This window comes from Rhipicephalus microplus, unplaced genomic scaffold (assembly GCF_043290135.1).
Source record: "Rhipicephalus microplus isolate Deutch F79 unplaced genomic scaffold, USDA_Rmic scaffold_23, whole genome shotgun sequence".
NCBI lineage: Eukaryota > Metazoa > Arthropoda > Arachnida > Ixodida > Ixodidae > Rhipicephalus > Rhipicephalus microplus.
Window position 1 is genome coordinate 3,574,422 of NW_027464596.1, and position 21,934 is coordinate 3,596,355.

Below are 21,934 nucleotides of genomic sequence, written 5' to 3' on the forward strand. Positions count from 1 at the left end.
CGTGCTTCTTGAAGAAACTCAGTTACGTGGCATGCCCCAACTCTCAGAAAATGAACAGTGATCTTTTCTTTTAAGAATCTGGGAGTTGCTTTATTAAGCATTGCCAAATAAGTACTGTGTTCGTTTGAAATGGCACAAACGCTATGAAAGAATCGTAAACTCCGGAAACACAATGTCAATAACAAACTGCGGTTGTTACCGCTGCCCAAAAACAGGCACACACGAGGATGATTAACCACACGAGTAGGATAGAAGGGCCCTGCAACTTGAAAGCAATCATTGCAAGATCTCACCATCGAAGCTTGTTGCCTAATGACACTTCCGCAGCACTCCCGGTAAAAGCACGGGCTTTCGTCTCTCGCAATCTGCTAGTGCCATGCGGGGATCCCCTGCGCGACGCAGCTGATGTGTAAAAGCGTGGGATAATCAACGGCACGGAGGAATTTCGCTAACACCCGACGTTTCACCGTAAGCATTAGGAGCTTCACTATTAAAACTTTGTACCAGGTAAGCATGGCTTCAACTTAGTTAAAGCATATGCTTTGGTGAGTTGGTTTGTACTCAACAGAGATCAAATGGAATAAGAACGACAGAACACACAAAGACGAACCCGCGCTGTAGCTCTGCGTCTTTCTGCACGCCTTGCATTTTCGCGCCGTGGAGTCTTTGCTTGGTCTTGGACGTTTTGAAAAAAAACTCTAGTCCAGGTTTTTTTTAGTGCTGTCTGGCAAATCCACTGCCTGTTTGGAGGATCGCAGAACTGAGTATAAATATAGTGAGCATGATTGAAATCTGCCATTGGTGCTACATGAACGTCGAAGAAAAAAGCATGGGTGAACAAGGAACAAGCTCTAACAACTGATTTTCAGTTGTTCGACCAGCGCTTGCTCTGTTTGCTTCTCTTGTGTGTTTCCTTCTGTGCGACGCCCAATTATGGATAAGTTCTAACTCGCCCGTCTTTCAGTTCTACTACGCAAACTTTTATAGGGCTTTGAAAAATGTGGAGGCGCATCGCTTGTTCGTTTGTTTCAAGCTTTAGATATGATAAGTTTCAATACTTAAGCGTAAATTATATTGTCAGCACAGTTTTATAGAATCAGTGGAAGTATAGTTGAATGAAGTGTGAATTCATGATTATATGCCGTCAAGTTGGACGGCGTCTGACATAACGGAAAGCTCAATCGGCTTACAAACTAAACTTGTAAATGATGCGAACGAAGCAACAGTGCATATGTCTCTCCTCATCCTCCACTTATGGCGCCTGGGTATAGTGAGCAAAGCCTAGATAAACATGCCCCTGAGTAAAACAGTTGCTTCTCTCACAAAGACGAACCCAATGTAAAAGAGATTGGCTCCAGCCACGTTCCCTGTTTCTATAATTTGTATCACTTTGTCATGAATAGTCCTAGAAGCTTCATAACTGGCAGGGTGGCAAATGGTAACCATATATTGCCCTCTTTATGCCGGAAATATTTACCCAACGCTGCATTTTCAACAAAAGTTAACGTCTTTCTTCAGCAAATATGTGTACTGCAACTGCAAAATACACACCCTCCAATAATCCTTATCACTTTGTCTACTTACCGAATATTCTTCTTAATTTACTTCGATCAAAAGTGCTTTTTTTCTTTTGACGAAAGATGACCGATGGACTCGGTGAGCGAAAAAAACACCGCCCGCATCTTCCCATGGGGGTAACTAGAGTAAATGCGTCGCCGAGTGGTTGGTGTATTACGCGAATGTTGCGCGATGAGGCATGGTTCGGGAATGCCTAATTGTTATTTCGTCTTTATTATTCCTATTTATTGATTAAAGGAGAAGCGTTACCCTAAAGGCCAACTCCGGGGATTTTTTGAGGTCGATGGATCTCAGTGAAATTCGCTGGGGATGTTCCTTTGCCTATTACCGTCATTCATGATAAATTACAGGCTTGAGAGATGCTTTGATTGTTTGCAAATGAATTTTAAAGATAGCCTCGAAATAGCTTGCTTGGCTTGCCAGAATGATTGGCGACACGGTCTGTATGTCGTCATGTTTGGCATGTCAACAGAAGTGACGCAGGCGGTGGCTTCGCTCACTTTGGCCGCTACAGCGTTTACTGTGCTGGCCACAAGGCGACGGCAGCGGCGTTCGGTGGTGCTCTTCCTTACTTCGTGGTGTTTGGCCAGCGTATCGCTGGTTTGACGCGCGATTTTCTGTCCCCTGCGGGTGAGTGTGCGATGGGCAGTAGTTGGTGCTGCTTTGTGGGCTGCATAAACCACTGACACAAGACGCAGTGTGTTTGCTATGACGGCTTTCCACGTAACAGTACCCTCTGTGAGAAGTGAATCGGTGCAATCGTCACTGTCGGGCAGCTCTGATACACTGTCAGTCTTGGACATCTTAGTTGATGCTCGGCGCGTTCACCTCTGCTCCGAGCTGAACTCCGAGCGTCTGCTCGGCCCGGCATTCACCGTTTTCATACACCGCGCCGGCAGGGCCAGCATGCCTCGTACCACATCTGGTTTTAGGTTCCTACCAAACGTCGCGTCATATGAAGACTTTGCGCTCGGTTCGGTTTCGGTTTCGGTGTTGCGCTTTTTTGGTTATTAAAAATTATTCTCAAAATTGCTGAGTATTTCAGCTATCGGGCGCGTGACAAGAGTGCCTCAGGCACACAGAACCACCACTATTCTGACATGGTCGAAAATTCGCCGGAGTTGGCCTTTAAACGAGTGTAGGGACCCTGATTTGCGATCCAGTGCCTACTAATGCAGGCTGGCCAGTGAACGATTGTGCAGCTTGAGCAGTCGGTTTTTACTAGCATACGTTGCCTTGCGTCGGCCTTGCGAGGTGAGAGAGAGGGGGGAGAGCAAACAGTTGGCTCGAGGCGCAATCATGCGGCACGATACGTGAGGCGCGAGCATGCGCAGTGGGGGTGTGGACATCGCCGTCGACACACGACATCCTGTGACTAAGGAATGATCCGCTTGTAAAATTCGGTTTTTATAAGAGCTTGCGTATATCATGCTTGCGTAGAAAGAGCAGAATGGACATTCACAACTGATAAGTGGTACCTAGGTGACAGTGTCCCGAACTCTTATTGGAATGGCCTGAGGAAAATAATTTAGGTGAACCGCAGGCTTCCCTGTGCTGTGACGAAAACGCGAGGTGATGACTCTAATGAACATCACGGGCCCTCTGAACAGTCTGTCATCGATGTCTTCAGTACGTACTATGCAGTAGTTTATTCCTTTAGGCATTGTCTTGGAAGTTGGGACTCGCGTTGAAAGGGCACAATAGGCATCCCTTTAATATTTTATTGAATCGACGTCAAAGTTTATTTGAATTTGGTTTGGTCTGACATTACGTGTAGAAAAATGGCACAGCTTGGTCGCAAAGGCAAAACAATAACGCCACAGCAACAAATTGGAAGGTCATGCTCAGAATGGCAAGCAGATCGGAACGTGCACCGCGTTTCTCACGCACAAGCAACGCTAGAAATGTACTCACAGGCAGAGATGAGCGCAAATAAGCGTCTCAGTTGTTACTACGCTGTGCCTGAAAAGCGTGCTCTTTTCGCAAACGGAGACTGTGCAACGATTGCATTGACCATTTTGCATGCGGTAACTACAACAGAATCGTGCTGGTTAAAGCCCTAGGCCAGCCGAGACGTACAATCTTCCCCACCACGAGATAAGGGCAGGCAAGCAAGCATCCACCCCCTCCTCTCCGCGAGGCAAAGTACGCGTGAGAGATTAGAGCGTGCGCCGCCGTGTTTTGACAGTGTGGAGACACGCGCTCGCTGTGACATTTTGCTAGTACTGCTGAAAGCACAATAGTTTACTTCCCCCCCCCCCATTTCGCCGAGATGCCCGTCACCAGCAAAAAGTGATAGATTTATATAGCTTGTCGTTTGAATGTTGAAGGACGTGCTCCTCCGTGGCTCACTGACTGATGCATCGCACTTACGTTTCAATGGTGCTACGTTCGATTGCACGCGTTCGAGTCTTTTTCTGGATTACTTTTTTTCTTGCGTTTCCATGTATATATATATATATATATATATATATATATATATATATATATATATATATATATATATATATATATATATATATATATACGTGCGGTGAGTGATGAGTGACGCCGACACCCACGTCGACGATGGCGTCGATGCCGACGCTAGGGGCAAAATTCCGCCGAGAGTGTTCCTATAATCGCTATCGCAATAAAAGTGAGTAGCAATTTAGAGCGCTTGGTACTCTACAATGGGAGATCTGAAAGCCGTCCCATGGGACATCCCATATTTGCACCTTAAATCACGCAGACTGTTAAAAATGCATGCTTACTCCTGGCCTTGATTGTGACACCCAGCCAGGTAGCCCACCATGTAAAGCGTGGCGATCATAAGCTTTAGGGCAACGACGCCATAGCTGGCCAAGCGGTCGCATTTTTATGGGGACGAAATGCAAAGGACACCCGTCTTTCTACATACAAATTACCTTAATCAACACCAGGTGGCCTAAATTATTCTGTAGTCTGCTCGAAGGGCACGGTTCATAATCATATTGTAGTTTTATCACGCAAAGCTCCAACAGTGGTTAATCGCAAGGAATGGCTGCTTTGAGCGCCGCTTGTTACCTGGTGCATTTACACCCGCACATGCACACACGCACATAACATACGCAAAGTGCACGTCCATGCATCGCACATAAAACCTGGCAAAGTCGGCCTTAACTTTTTTCCAAGGACGAAAGGGAGCGAGCAGATTTATGCATGCAGGCGTGTTTTTCTTGTTTGCTTTCTTTTTTTATATAGCTTCATTTTTACGCGGCGCATATTGATGAGGTTGCATAAGAAGCCAATGTAGGCAGCTGTGGTTCATGTGTCGAATAATTGATTTCCATTTTCAGCAATAACGAAGTTACTCAAGGACATATACACACCGCCCAGTTTCGCCAGCGCAATGAACCAGAGTACCCTATACTTCAAAGCCGCAACAGGTATTAATTACTTCGTTGGGAGAATGTTTTTATAGAAAATTTGAGATCTTTCAAAGTAAGCTCCTTTTCTTGCGTGATATGCACTGCAATCTGGTTCGTAAAATTTTGTCATATCGTTTGCTTTGTGACGCAATTTTCACGTGCAACGCACTTAAGCTTACGTGTGCTATTAGGCTGGCTATCGCTTATCGGCTTCTCGACTAAGTCATCGAAGGTGCATTCAAGGTCCATATTTGGAAGACGTGCGTTTAGGTAAGCACATCGTACTCAGAACTGGACTAGGCAAGCTTTCCTCCCTTTTATGGCGGCACGCGTCCGCTGCATATCTCTAGTGCATCATCGATATCGCAAAATTTAACCTGTTAGTTATGCCGTATCAATTATGATGTGCTCTGCTGAAAATATGCATCGATTCATCTCTCCCTTTTCTGACCGACTTCTCAATTACTTCAGTCTAATCAACATCCAGTTCTGTCAAGTTATACGCACTATGTGCACCCTATTCTTAGCTTCAAGGGGCCCTCTTAAAATGTCACACATAGTGATCTGAAGTATAATTGCAATTAGTGCTTCATTTGCTATTTATTTCTACCACGCCACTGTATATAACCTCAATATTATCACTCTGACATATTTCTGTACAGAAAGTCGAGCAATTCCGTGCGTAATTGAAGCTTTCAGAGCTCTGCGATGGGTTATGAAAATGTGATGTATTAATAACCATAAATTGCTCATTTTAGCATATAATTCATGGTCTGCCGTATGGATTCCAGTAAAACTAAAAACAACGCTATCAGCGCAACGCGACGCACCACAGCATAAATTTGAACGACTGCACTTATGTACACTTCCTCAAGTTACGAAAAAGTGCTGTGTGTGATACAGTGTACAACAAAACAGGAAGAGACGCCACATTTAGGCACACAAATGCGGTGTTCAGTCGGTGTTTACTACGCCGTGTTGGTCGGCGATTGTATCGCAAGAAAATGACACTCCCGATCTCTTGACACTTAACTCGAGTGTGTGATGGCGAAGTTCCAAGTGATACGACGCCCACCGCGAGGAGTAATGAAAGAGCCCAACGAAGGGCTGTGTCTCGCCTGCATTTTTGTATTCACTTCTTGAACACGTAGGAGTGGCGTACTTGATGCGAACCTGTCGGGACAGGTAGTGTGTACGAGCGCCTGACTGACGGTCAGCATGTCTGTTTAGAAGAAGCTGCGGCGCGCTGCGCCACCAATTATTTCACTATCGCCTCAAAGCCAAGAGCTCTGATGAGCAAGCAAGCTCCTGCGACGACGTCAGTGCTCATTAGGAGTGAAAACGCTACTGGCTTCACTGTCACCTAACTTACTACACGCTTTCTTATCAGGCTACTTAACGTGGTGGCTCATCACTATACGTCAGTAGCAGAACTTCGTGACCTTACGTGTACCCATAGGTTTAGGGTATGTGGCTGATAGCAGTGCCTGAGAACAAAGAACAATGAGGTAGCGCTAGCATTTAGGTCGGTTGGCTTCACTAGTACATATATATATATAGTCTGGTCCACCAGACGAAACGTGAGTGAAAATATACAGTGCCAAACCAACGATTATTCTCTATTTCTTATTCTATCGGAGTCTGCGTGATTTCTCCCAGTATATATATATATATATATATATATATATATATATATATATATATATATATATATATATATATATATATATATATATATATATATATATATATATAGATATATATATATAGATATATATATATAGATAGATAGATAGATAGATAGAGAGATAGATAAGATCTAACAGACAATAATGCCAATAAGTGTATAGGGGAAGTTATTAGAGCCAATGAGCAGTTCCTGCCCATGGCAAGTTATTTTTCACCCAATTTTCTTTCCTTCATTTACTTTTTTATACATTGGCTCTAATAACTTCCCCTATACATTCCTTGGCATTATTGTGTGTTAGATCTCATTATTATTGTGTCAAAACACGGAGAAACGAGCCCTTAGGTATACACTTCCTTCCCTTATATATATATATATATATATATATATATATATATATATATATATATATATATATATATATATACTGTCGCTCCTACTTCTAAATTCACAGATAAACCCAAAAAGTGGATGGAGGGAGTGCCGCTGTAATAGCTCAGTGGTTAGAGCATCGAACGCGTAATTCGAAGGTCGTAGGTTCGATTCCTGCTTACAGTTGGTAATTTTTTCATCCACTTTTCTTTCTTCTTATTTACATTCCATTAATGTTAATAACTTCCCCTGTACATTCCTTGGCATTACTGTCTGTTATATCTCATATATATATATATATATATATATATATATATATATATATATATATATATATATATATATATATATATATATATATATATATGTGTGTGTGTGTGTGTATCAGTACCCCGTATCAAACACAAACTGTCGACGCTGTGTGGGAATACCTTTACGGCACGTACAGCGATGAACGCGGAAGATGACCTTTGTGATCCATCATCCCGCTCTCGAGCTTTTAAAGCACTAAACCACAGGAAGATCAAGCAGTCTAAATATATCAAGCAAGCTATGTCCGAGAAAATATATTGGTAATTCCAGCTTCCATGCAGTGTGAGAATCGGACGACACTTCAGAGTGGTGAAAGATATCATGCAAAAACGTGTTATTTCATTGAAGAGGTCTAAATCATTGTACAGCCTGTTAATTTGACACTTCGTCTTGGAAACGGTGTATATATTGATTGTAAGACACCACTTTCTTAAGTTTCACTTTGAGATGTTGAATGAAATACCACATTATCGATCAAACCTAGATAATGCCGGGATGCACCAGGCCAGGCCCAGGCTTTTGTTATTGTTCGTCGGGCAGGGCCGGGCGGGCTCGCAGGTTCATTGGCCGCGAGATCAAGTGGAGTCGCCACCCGGCGGCAACTGGCTGAAGCACGCAAGTGTGGATTGCTCCGTCCATCGTCTGCTAGCCCCGTCGTGTTTCTATGTGTCCGTACGTCATGCACGTTCTCAAAGTGTGGTTTGTCTGGTTATGTCAGCGCAAGTTTAACTGCTTCTACGTATGCCTTCTACGTATACGAAAACACTCGGTCTTACTAGGCTGATAATGTATTCTAATAAGATCGGTGAGTGCAACTTTTCAGAGTGCTGTTTATTGTCGTAGTACCTCCATTCACCTGAATAATTTCAGATAAGGTGCCGCTTTTTGCTTCAAGCATATCACAGAATGCACTTGGGTATCTTTCCAAACATGAGGACTACTAAACGGCGTGTGAAATCAGAGTTTTATAGCATCTCTTATGTAAACAAAAATGAGGTTCTAGGAAACGCTCTTGAGCTCTGTTGGTAGGTGTACAGCTGCGGCACTGTAGTTTACCGATCATGCGAGGAGCTTTAGTGGTGTTTATCTGGCCATGGTACCACCGCATAAAAATTTTACTACCACATGAACTTTGAACTTCGATACTTAAACTGCACTTAAAACAGAGTTATCGTGCGCAACCGTGGGCTTGAGAGTGCGAACGCTTTAAAGAGCCCAGACGTTCAAAATTCATTCAAACAGCATGCCCTACTTAAAATGTTGGGTAATTTTACTGAAACTTTTATCATTTTTGCATTATCTTGAGTGTTTATGTGGCATTGTTAGTGATCGACACAAGGCAATAGTCACTTTTGTCTGAAAAAAAAAAGAAAACATGCTTGTCCCCTTATTCAGACCCTTGTTGTAGCACTAACTTCATGCATGTGATTCATCGATGGAAGTTTTTTGCTGAAGTCTTACACAAGATTTTCATATTTTCACATGTGAAAGAAAATTTTGTACACGTTGTAAACGCGGTGTAGCCCTATGCGCCGTCAGCCACTAAGCTATCCTGACTTGACTTAGGTGCTTTCTCTCATGTCATCGTGAACAGAATCAGAAAAAAATTAATATGCGTACAAGGTGTGATTGGTGGTACCGAAGTAATCGAAAAGCTATGCGGGCTACCTACGCTCTTTCTTTCCAGGAGCCTAGCCAAAAATGTTATTTTCTGGGAGACGGGGGGGGGGGGTCCTCACACCAACCTGACAGGGTAAGGACACAGGCGTCAGCTTTCCTCTGTGACGTGACTACCGGCGGTAGCATTAGCAGATGGTGTACGTGTACATCAAGTCATGAGATTCGCCCCCCTCTTTATGCTTATACTTGTGAAGAGAGTAAGTAGAAGGGAAGTAATCACAGAAAACTACAGTAAATGACTGGTACAGTGGCCGTTTGCAGCAACGGCCTCATGTCGCTCTACCGAATGGACTAGTCTTCGCAAACGCGTACTTACGCTGATTCGGTCGGTCGGAGAAGATATTGTTAATCTTTAATCTCTGTTGGGCGTAGACGGCATAGTCCTAGTTGGGGGGAAGTGGTGATAGTGGTGGTAATTGTTTTTGAGAAAAGGAAAAAGGCGTCTAATTTTTGTCTGCTATAAGGCGACACGGCGCGCCGTGCATTGTATGGGGGGGGGGGAGAAGGGATAAGCAGTACAGATATGTTTCACAAGTCGAGAAGGTCTCGCTTACAACAGGAATGGCAGGTACACGCAACATGTTTTTGCACATTCGTAACTACAATTCGGTTTTGCTTACATTGCGGAGCGAATTTTTTACTGCCGATGTCTGTGGCTGCATGCCTATGGAAATAACTTTTATTTAGGCTATTTATGTCCAGCAGCCCTGACGCATTGATACCTTTTAGTTAACATTTTTGTTTTGCTTTACTTCACACAGGCAAGCATGCTTGCTATGCGCAATAAGTAATGTTTTAAAGTTATGCTGCATGTGTACAACACAATTTCACACGCATTATTTTTCGGCTGGACCTTCTCGTAACCTTGGTTGACATTACTGTTGCACTCTGCCTTTTGGTAGCAATATACTCCAATTCCAAAGGTTTTATTGTGCAATCTGCGAGGGCAAGATGATCATGGTTGAGAAATGTTCACTTTGTCTCAATGTAAAATACAGCTGAGACCAGAATAATACCTCCTCACATATAAATAGCTTGTTTGCTGCGTATATGCACTAGGAAACCTAATTATTGTTCTTTTTTTCGTAGCTTTTGTCACTCTGCTCCATGAAACGATAGCGTTGCGGCAAGGTGTCTTCTGTTGTTTCCAAACGTGCAGCCATCATTTTTCTTTACGTCAACAGCTTCAGAACTGTGCAGAATATTTCACCGTGCAGTATAAATACGTAATGTATACACTGTTCTAAGTAGTACAAGCAGTCGTGTTTGCAGCACTTACGCTGGTACGAACAGGAGCAGCCTCGTGCCACACAAAATCTCAAGCGATCGGTTCACTAGTGATGAAGGAATGAATTCCGGTCTTGTTCAGAGCATACTGCTCCATAATCAATTTCTCAAAACGCGTGAGCTCCGACGAGAACTGTCAGCGCATGCAACACGAGTTTACTTACACTGTACTGGGCACCCTCCGTGCCTGCCAGTTGTCTGTTTCGGGTATCCCAATGCGAGTCGCTGCAATTTTACTGCTGTCATCCACTCCTTCGAATTAATTCACCTTTGTGGCATGGGATCACAAAGCAACAGAAACTACCAGCCTTTCGTAGAGGCGCAATTATCAACGCGAGAACTCTCGCACTCAGAGTAAGATATCGGGCGAGCGCAACCTTACCGGCACCTGAAGGGAAGCGGGGGAAATGCATACTTGCGAATCTTTCCGCCAGGTCAGAAACGAGCGCTAGCGTTAAATGTGGAACTTTATCAGCCTACATATATTTTATCGGCAAAGTTCTCGTTTCTCGCAGTCAGATCACTGCTCGAACGTTGCTGAACGCGTTACTTCCTAGCAATGGGAAGTCACCCCTTGATATACGCTGCTTGCACGTATATCTGGGTAGTTCGTGTTCAGTGTCAATCAATGCCCTTCTATGAGACTTGATGGTCGCGCCGAAATGCCGTGTGGTATAACGTTTGGTGATTATTTCCCGACAAGCGACGCTTCTCTCAGTGCACACTTGACAACTGGCGAAAATGAGGATGCCGCTTGTCACAGGTAGGCAGCTTCATCAAAGTAACGTACCAGTGGCTAGCGTTGAAGAGCATTTCAGTCTCTCAGTATTTCTGGCATTTTCCGGACTCCTTACCAGACCAGTTTAATGAGCGCTTTAATAGCATCGGCACACCTTGAAGGTGTTTGCTTCCTTTTTGCCACAGAATATTCCCGAATCTGCCACTCTTCCGCTCCCGAGAGGTTTGCTGATGTGTACTGGAACATTATCCTAATTTCGGCATTGCAAGGGGAGTTAGCAGCATATGCTCTGAAACGGAAGAGACACGCGAGAAACGCTGAGCATGTCTGCGATGCAAGCGGTTTCCAATTGCCGAGAGGTATTCTTCCCTAACGTGCACCATCTTTTAAATATACTGGTAACTCTGTCCATGAGCACACCTGACGGTAAACGCTCTTTTTCATCGCTGACACTCCTAAATATGTACCTGAGAGCTACAACCACAAATAAAAGTTTAAGTGGCATCACTCTTCTGAGCATCCATCTTGAAATACAGGTCTGACCAAAAAACATTCTCTTCGTTGTTTACCGAGAACGTAGACAGCTTAGGCTGAATCTGTAGTAGCAACCATAGGCGCCCGCTGAAAATCATGAAATAAAGTTAACTGAAGTTATTCTTAGATTTAAATTTTTCAGACAGCCGTAAAAACATGGTTTCTAATGATCAATAGGTGAGGTTCAAATCTTTCGTTACCACACCTATTGAAATTGATCACCGGTGATCGACGCTTCAAATTAGCGATTTTGGCACGTTGAATTTGTTTCTGGTACACCCTGTACTTTCTAGTAGTTAGATCAGCCATTTAATTTTCAGAATAAGTTTGAATTTCCCCTCTTTGGGCCACAGAGTGATTTCCCACAGACATTCGCGCAAACCAATGTGCGTGTGTTGGGGAAAAAATGCACATGGCTGGTGAGTTTGACAGAAGTGCGTGCCCTACGTGCTTCTGCTACAGTAACATCAAAGTTCTGTTATAAAAAGTACCGGTGCAAGTCAAATATCAAATTCCGGTGTCAGCTTCACAAACTGACAGTGTTCAGCAATAATAAATGCCAGAAATTTATGGCAGCTATCCAATAGAGAGCTGTTGCTAGGAAGGAGAGAAAATACACTCTACAAATATATTTCAAAAGGTTCTCTGCGTGCTAAAAGTGTTGGGGTGGCCTCCTCAGTCAGTTTTCAGCAGCTTTAGTTTTGATTTTATTGTTTTATAAGACACAAACGCACATCATGTGCCACTAGTTGCTCCTACAGCGTCATCGTCACAAGTGCATAAATGAGCAACTGCGCTGTAAAAAAAAACAAAAATGGCAGGCCTGCGTGAAAGGCGCCGCACAGTCACCGCGAAAGCTAGAAGTGCGGTCTTTCAGAGCCTTTTCGAAACACTCATTGGATAACTACTGCAAGCACATTTGCTCGATACCCAGTAGGTCATTATTAATAAATTTATTTCGGTAGTACGCGAGCATTCGCTAGGCTATTTTTAGTCATTGGTCTGAGAGGCGTCGTGTCCGCTATACACTTGAAAGAAATTTTGAGCCAATTGCTCATGAAGTGGCTGACGAAGATGAGGAATTATGGCTGAAGTTGGTATGCGCCACAGTTAATAGGGGAACAAGAACAAGTTTTTTTTTGTGATGAGTTGGAACATTGGACGGCCCACACGTTACGCTATTCGCATTGTGCGACAACTGCTTGTTCTTCGGTTGTTTCAAAACGCTTTATAAATTGTATTAACGCGATTGCTTTCCGACATAGAGCCTGCCTAAGGCTCGATGTCAAAACCTATGTGGTCTGAAGTGGCTCAGTAAAAGAGCTCACACTAGATGAAATAGTGAAGCGGTATGGTTTATAGCACTTATACCTGTGGCTTATACCACGTCTGATTTATAAAGGTGTTATTCACATCACGGGCATTCATCTATAGCGAAACACCTACAGGCTTTGATTGCAACAAAATTACTGTGAATAGTGTAAGAGTTCACTTGTCTCTCACGAAAAACCAAGCAATACTTTATTGCGTGGCACGAGAAATGTTGCAGCACATCGCTTCTGATTTCCTTTGTTTATATGAAAGAAAATATTTTTACTGTATTCCTTATTTTTGATAGTGTGCCTGGGTCACCTATCTTCAAGATTTATGTTCTAAACTTTCCTTTTTCTGAATATTTAGCATATATAGTGTTTTATTGCACTGTTTACCTGCTGCGAACCAAAAGCTTTGCAATCTTCACATTTTTTTTTTTTCAAAATACTTATGTTGCCCAAAAACATCTATTTGGTGTGCTGTATTGCGTGCTAGAGTAGTTTTCTAAGAGGCGAAACCTATTTTCTGTTCTGTTCTAACTGTTTTGCTGTGGAAAGGTCGAGGTTCATATTGCCTCGGCTACTCTATTTCCATGAACTCTGCAGCGGAAAAAATAAAATATTAAAAACATTTGGGGACCCTTAAGCTTCGACTTTGCGAGTTGAACCCGACTAGCGAAATCCGGCCGCTAGTGCACTCTTCAACCGCTAAGTGCATACTTAATAATATGTTTTGTTACATACACACGCACGCACACAAACACGCACATAGTAAATTTTACCAGCGCTATTATCGCTGAATGGGCTCGTTTTCGTCGTGAAACCTGTCGAAGAAATTGCGTTAAAGGGTCCCTGAAACACTTTTTCAAGTGACCATGAAATGAATTCACAAGAAAAGCTTATTGCCTCCCGAATTCAACGCCGTAAAAATTTCAAGAATCCGTCCAGTGCGAGTGTAGTTACAAAGGTTTGTCACATGTTGCAATTGCATTATCTCTTCTCTCGTCCCGACGAAAGCGCTCGAAGCTAAGCAGGGAGAAGTGGCAGGGAAAAGAAAGTACCACGCCTCGTGGCCTTGAGCACTTTTTTTTTCTTCGAATACGTGATCTTTTTCACTGTGATCACGCACGCACGCGTGGACAAGTAGCGGTCTCCCACGGCAATCTCGGTAACTTTATTTTTCGATCACAGACACACAGACGATTGTTCGCTCACAGCCAACGGGGCCGACACCGGTGGCGGGTTTTCCACGACACGATCTCACTAACGCTATCGCGGTAATACTGAACGGTAACCAAAAATGAACTATCAGCAAACAAATAAAACATAATAGCACGCTAAAACCAGTTGAAAAGTCATGCCAATGTACAGCTTGCTTTCAGCAGTTCACACTGTCATAAAATGTTCACGCGCACACTTTTCTGTTTCTACTCTCGTTATATGCACTAGAACATCGTTTCATGTGTGTCAACTCCTGGCTGTCCATCACAGGCGCTTTTCCAGCCCGTTCTTCACTAAGAAGCCTGTCAGGAATGTGTTCGCCTTTTTCGGAAGATGAATATCAGGCCATGGTCCGAATAATTTCTTTATTGGGAGGGGCCGTCTGTCAAAACTTGCTAGTTTGTTTCTCGATTTTTCTCTTTCATTCGCGTACTTTACGCTCTCCAAAAGAATATGGCGAACATTTTCTTCTGCATGACTATGATGACATGCCGGGGAGCAGGATTAATGTATTTTGTGCAAGAAGCTGTTTATGTCTGCTACTTCCACTCAATGTCTGTGGATTGATGTCTTTAAGTGTTGTGGGAGATCGGTCGCTATTGAAAATTTTCTGTGCGGAGCAACTTCATAAAGTACTGATTCCTTTGATTTAGGGCTATCAAACCACTTCTCCATAAAACAATGGTTAGCTCCATGCGTTATAAAATGTTGAACGTCCATCTCTGACAAGGAGATTGCGCGATCCTGTCCTTCGTTCAATGCTTTCTTGGCGGCGCTGCCTGCCTCTTCATTTCCATTTATTCCAATGTGACTGGGTATCCATCGGAATACGATGTTGTGACCCTGCGCTGATTCATATTCCACAGTTTCTGCAATACAATGTGCTATTTCGTCGTCTTTTTAGAGTTATCTCGCATTTTTGATTAGCTGTAGGGAAGGTTTACTATCGGGTCATATCACCAACCTTCGTGTCTGGGAATTCTCGCTTGCAAACGTAACTCCTTCAAAAATAGCCCCCACTTCCGCTGTAGTTGATGAAGACTTGTGGGATAATTTGTGCATTCTATTTTCTAGAATTTCGGGTATGAAGATCGCGCAGGCTAATGCTTCTTCAGTACATGACTCATCTGTATATACGTTAGCCTTTTCATTGTGCATTACATGAAAATGATGAAGTACCATCTGTGCCACCCCTAGAGTCGCCATGTCTGCTTTCTTCCGTATGCCATCTATTTCGCAGATAACGTTGATAACTAGCAGTGTCCAAGGTGGTTTTGAAGGTTTCCATCGTTTATTTCCTAGTACTACTGCTTGTCATGATTACACACTATTTTGTAGTCACGTTGCCACCCTTTGTGTTAGTTCACGAGATAAAATAAAAGATGACTTTCATGTTGCCTGAAAATTCCAAATAGATTTCTTGGTGTTTCTTTAGCTCGGAGTACTGCTAAAGGTGGTTGTGGAGCCTCTGCATACACTAAATCACTGAAAATTGACCGTGGCAACCCCAGACATATCTTCAAGCTCCTTGCCAATGACACGTCACGTCTTCTTTCGGAGGAGGCTAGACGTCCGTGCAACAAATACAGGGAGTAACTTACGATCGGGCGTATCTACGCAATATGTAGGGCCAGCAGTAACTTTGTAGTACCACCCCATTTAGCCCCGCATAGATGCCAGAGGATTCGAATGGCCTGATTTTTTTTTCTTTGTTCAAGAGACTGGACATGAGGCGGCCATGTTAGTCTCCAGTATAAGATTGCACCTAAGAATTCATGAGTTTTTATTATTTGAATAGGCTGGTTTTGCAGAATAATCTGGAAATCTCAAGTTCTATTTAATGTAAATAGTAATATGGCTGTTTTCGCCAGACTCAGCGCCATGCCTCTTTTTCTAAAAAAGACCGTCTACATAATCCAATCCTTCTTGTGAAGTTTGTTAGACATTCAAAAACTTTTATAACATCCATATACTTTTATCATATTCTTCCATATACATCCATATACTTTTATACATCCATATAATTTTATAGGTATATGAACCACAGTTTCGTATGCTTATAAAATCAGCGTATATTGAACATCTGATGTGAGGTGGAAGATTGTACGGAAGCTGCGCTCTCAGTGCATTATAGAGAGTCTTTGGTTGACGACAGATTCTGACGTTGGGCCCTCCTGCATAAATACAAAAAAATTGCCAGAGCTTCAGGAAATCAGCTATCCAACGCGGTAGCTTGCCCTTAAATCCCTGCAACGCTATGCCTTCCAGAACGTGAATGTGCACGGATCACTGTGTCGTATGCTCGTTGGACATCAAAGAAAACAGCGACAGTGATGTTTCCTCGCGTACATTGGTTTGCAGATATCTGACCAAGTCCTGAATGCAGTCCGTTGTGCATCTTTGACGCCGGCTACGCTTTCTTGTAGAAGTTTTTTGTGTGTCTTGCCACAGTAAAATTCGTTCATTGATGATTTTCTCCTTCAGTTTTGAAATACAACTTGTAAAACTAACCTACCTAAACAAATCCAACTGCATAGTACTTTTTGCTGGCTTTAGCAACGATACTACCTTTAATATCTTCCCACTTTCGGAATCCTTTCTACTTGCCAACGCTTATGTAAATGTCCAACAGGTGTAATTTTCCTTTCTCGCACAAATTAGCAAGCGCAGCGTATGTAACTCAATTTGGTCCTGGTGAACTTGTTCGCTCTACTGAAGACAACACATATTGGAGCTCCTCTGGGGTGAAGCTATCATTCTGATTTGATGAACTGCCCACAGAAAACTTTTCTACAACCATCGGTGCTCATTCTGTTGAGGATTTGTATTCGCTAGTTAGGACGGCCTCTCCGTTTCTCAGTATCAGATCGCAAAATTCTTCAGCGATTACACGTTGCTAACTCCTCGAGACAGCGCCAGAGCCTGTAGTGGTCTCAAATAGACAACCAGCTGTCGGAGGGTGCTTATCATGTTCAACAGTTGAGATGCCGAGGTAAAGTGAAGCGCATGGATCTTGCCACTTTTTGGTTGAAAGCTTCTGCCGTCTGTTCTGCATTGCAGAATTTACTTTCTGTGCTTCCTTGAAATCTTTTAAATTTCCCGACCTGCGATATATTCTTTCAGATCGGTGTCATATTGCCCTGAACTACTCATACTCAGTCTCAACACCCCCAAACCCTTCTAGAATGGGTAGCTGTTGTTAGAAAGTGTTTTATCTTCGATTAAAACGTTTCTGCGTCATAAATATTTTTGCCTATGTAGTGCTCAAAAGACTGCCTCATTTGTAGTTCTTGTTGTGCGCTTATGCAAGGTATGTGTGGGCGCACATGATTAGAAAGAACACACATCGAAGAGTCAACCTAAGTGTAAACCTTTGCTGGACCACATCCGGCGTCATTTTCAGGCTGCTATCGAAACCAATGGGCATCGGAGGAAAAAAGAGAGGGAATCGTACAAGGGTATCATAAGGTACAGAGAGGTCCAGCGCCCAATGCGGATATAGTCGAAGATGCTCCTTTGCCACAAATAAATGCAAAGCAGTCGTGCCAGGACTCTTACTCGGCAGTGTTGAGTCACTCGGCACCAAAACATCGCGTCAGCACTGAAGTCAGGGTTTAAGAACATGCTGAATAGGAACCTTTTGCCGGACCAGACAGAGCCAAGGACTCACCCATTACCAAACGAAAGGGTCACAGCAACCTGTTGAGGCACAATTCTTCAAGAAATACGATCTTGGCGGAGACAGCCGGATACGAGCAAGTCATTTTGCCAATAATCTTGGCGGCTTTTGAAGTGATTCTATGGTGCCTGCTGCAAGCAGGCTCTTTAACGGATGTGAAATTGCTACTAGATGTTGAGCATCTTATCTTTCAGTAATCGTGCCTACCGGGTTATCTAACTAGTAATGAATAAGTGCAATATTCCAGTGGAACTGCAATGTTCTGGGGAATAAGAGTGGAGATCTTCGGAAATTTGTCGCTCAATACGGTTTTCTGATTTTGTGTATTTCTGAACCAAGGAAATCCCCTAGTTTTCGCCTGTTGAATTATGCATGAGGTTTACTAAGTAGAATGTCCTGCTGCAAAAAGCAGAGGGATGTTGTGTGTGAGATGCGATATTCTCTCGACACTGGTTGCTACTTTTAAAAAAGAGGCACCGGAATTCTTTAGATGCAAGGTGAAGTTTGGTAACGTTACTGTAACTGTAGTTAGTGTATGCGTGCACCCTCAAGCAAAAGTTTTATGCCCAGAGTTGGCTGCAGTCTGTAGATCTGATTATGATAACATATTTATATTTTTTGTATTTATTTATTTAGTTCTGCTGGCTTGCTTTGCAAGCCATAAGCAGGAGTGGGTTGTAAAAAAACCTAAAAGAAACAAAAGTAACGAACTATGAATACACAATGTGGAAAAAAATATTCAGGGTTATGTCTTGATCAGTATATACAGCGTGTGAAATACTGGAAACAGTATAAAAAAACGCAAAGCATTGCTGGTGAAACTGCCGGCAAGCTAATAACACGAATAGAAAACAACAGAACAAAGGAAACAAACCATAGCTGAAAAAACTAACAACTAAGGAATGAGAAAAAAAAGATACACGTAACAAGAATGCGCAAAACAGCACTTGATTACTAAGCGCTTAGCTAAGAAACAAAAAGCATATGTTTGTGTTGAAACACCTTGTGTCATAGGTTAGTAAGAGCATGGACAAAAGACGATATGGTTGGGCTCTGCAGTACATGTTCGGGCAATGCATTCCATTCATGGATGGCACGAGGAAAAAAAAGACTGTTTGGAGATGTTGGTTCGGTAGTAATATTCAGTTAATTTGAGCAAATAAGATGAGCGAGTAGGGCGCCTGCCACACGGTTTGATGTACAAGTCCTTGTCTATTTTAACGGTTTTGTGGGGAATTAGGTATGGCATTTTAAGTCTTTCTCGATGGAACTGTGTCTCTAGAGGTTCAAGGTTCGCGTCTTGAAGTAAAGCACTTACGGATGTGTGACGATGATACAAATTGAAAATGAATCTGACTGATTTTCGTTGTATGCTCTCGATTTCACTTGTGGTTGACTGGTTGTAGGGACCCCAGACAAGAGCAGCGTATTTTAACAGTGTCCTAATGCATGTCTTGTATGCCAATAGTTTTATGATACTCGTGAATTTAGACAAGGTTCTCCTCAGAAATTCAAGCTTTTTCATGGCTTTATTTTTAATGTAAGCTATGTGAGTATTCCAACTAAGGTCCGACGTGATCAATAGGCCAAGAAATTTATATTCAGTAACAAACGATAAGCTATGCCCACTGATGCTGTATACAAAGGTTAATGGATTCTTTTCGCGTGTTCCGACTATCGAAACTGTATTTTTAGGTTAAGGTTCATCTGCCATTTTAAGCACCATGTAGCTATTACGGATAAAGATGAATTCAGCAGAGCCTCATCTACCTCGCTTCGAATTTTTCGGTAATGTATACGGTCATCTGCAAACAGTCGAATTTTATCTTGGACGTTTTTTTACTATGTATATAATAAACAGTAAAAAAAACAGAGGACCTAGGACTGATCCTTGTGGTACACCAAACTGCACAACGGATGAGACAGATTTAGCGTCTTTAACAACAACTGTCAGCCGCCTACCAGTTAAATACGCCTCTTTTCATCGAAGCAGCCAGTCATTTTTTTTAGTATAGATTTTAGTTTTCATAGGGACTTTTGATGAGATACGCGGTCGAAGGCCTTCTCAAAATCTAAGAATATTATGTCGATCTGACCTTGGTTGTCCAGTGTTGCCACAATTTCGTGTAGAGTTTCCAGTAGTAGGGTTACAGTTGATTTTCCACGGCTGAAGTCAGGTTGCCGGGTATCACAGAGGTCATTATTTTCAATAAAGCCTGAATTGTGCTTAAATGTAATGCGTTCCATGAGTTTTGATGACGTGCAAAGTAAAGAAATAGGATGGTAAGAGGCAAGAAGTGAAGTTGATTTAGGGATAGGTATAATTTTCGCATGCTTCCAGCCATGAGGTATTTCTGCACGTGAAAGCGATTTTTCGAAGATGATGCAAAGATATTTGGCGCACTATTCGGCGTATCTCTGGAGGAAGGCATTCGGTATTTCATCGACACCTCACGATGTTTTCACATCAATGTCAAGAAGCAAGTACAGCACTCCCGTTTCATTCCCATCGAAAGGACCTATGGGTGGAATCTCATCATGAATAGCTGTGAGTGGTGTTTCACCATTGTCATTTCTGAATACGGAGAAGTACTCATTCAAAGCATTTGCAATGAAAAAAATTGTCTGTTAGTATGGTGCCGTCAACACAAATATCCTACACGCGGGTCTGTTTTGGCGATTTCAACGCGCACCATGAATTGCGGGGTAGTAATCTTCGTGATGTAAAAAAACCTGCTATAGTAAAGGTATGCGAAGACCATGGTTACGCTATAATAAATAATGGTTCTCCGATGTTTCTATACGCGGCATACCTACTGCAGCGTACTAGACATCACTGCGTGCTTCTCTGAAGTATCGGCTGGAGCGGACTGTACTACAGACGCTGATGCAAGAGCAAGTGATCGCTTGCCAGTATTAATATACCACCCAAAGTTGAAGAAAGCTAGAGTTAACCGAAAAACTCATTTTCTTGAGACATAAAAAATGGCCACTTTCGCGCGGTAATGAAACTGGTAACATCCCAAAACCACAATATTAATATTAGATACGCCGTAGCGCGGCGGTCAGAAATTTGAGTACCTTGTGTCTTGAACATGCACCTAAATCAAAGTGCACGGGCCTCGAACAAGTTCGCCTAGATCAAAAATACGGCAGGGATTCGATCCCGCGACCTGCGGGTCAGCAATGGAGCACCATAACCACTAGACCACCGTGGCGAGTATAGTAAAAAAGGTGGTTTTGATAAAATCACCATTCACTACTTTTAGACCAGCTCTAATGGCCCAAGTACAAATGACATAGATATATTTCTGAAAATTCTTTTGACTAAATGGTAGAGTGATTCCGTTCTCTCCCGTTTCCTATATACTCCTTGCTTTTCGGTGGAACATTTCACTTGTACACGGGGTTGGCAGATATGAAGCGTGTGAACGGTCATGAAAGAATCCAAGTTTGCGAGTAACTATTCTCGTAAATTTTGGGTAACATGTGTTGCTTATAGTAAGACATGAATTACAAAAGATAATCGACGTGTACATTGAAAAATATAATCGACAGTATTCCGCTATGTCATGTGTCTGTTTGCTGCGCGAATCATTTATTGCGCAGAGTTTATTTCATTTCCCGTATTAAAAAAAAACTACGTTTACCATGCACATTGTTCTTGATTTTACATGAGAGCTCGCCTACCCATGTTTCTTCACTCTGTCCATTTCTTCTTGTGCCTTATGTCATCAGTTGCGGAAATCGCCTGGTGTTCCCTTCTAGTCATGTCAGTGCAAAGGGGTGAACAGTTGAAGCTAATCAATATACATACATATATATATATATATATATATATATATATATATATATATATATATATATATATATATATATATATCCTGATGAAGGGAGGACCCCTCCGGAAACTGTTGGGAAATAAATATATTTATCCTTGTTGACAGCGCGCCCGTTGTGCCATATCCCATACCTTCCCGAAGAATAACTGGCCCAATGAAATATTACTCCCACTATATAAATATATATATATATATATATATATATATATATATATATATATATATAAAAGAGAAACAAGTGTAAATTTAAGGGTTCCTTTTTCGTGTTTACACAATATTAATGAAATCTAACAGACAATAA

The 21,934-nt window shown here is 42.4% G+C and overlaps 1 protein-coding gene and 1 pseudogene across 3 annotated transcripts in view; one reads left to right on the forward strand and one right to left on the reverse strand.

The window, feature by feature from the left end:
• LOC142786393 (neprilysin-1-like) overlaps window positions 1-21,934 on the forward strand; it is a 557,390-nt gene that overhangs the window by 9,443 nt on the left and 526,013 nt on the right. The gene's annotated exons all lie outside the window — the stretch shown is intronic.
• Window positions 13,472-21,934, reverse strand: part of LOC142786405 (uncharacterized) — a 48,864-nt pseudogene continuing 40,401 nt past the window's right edge.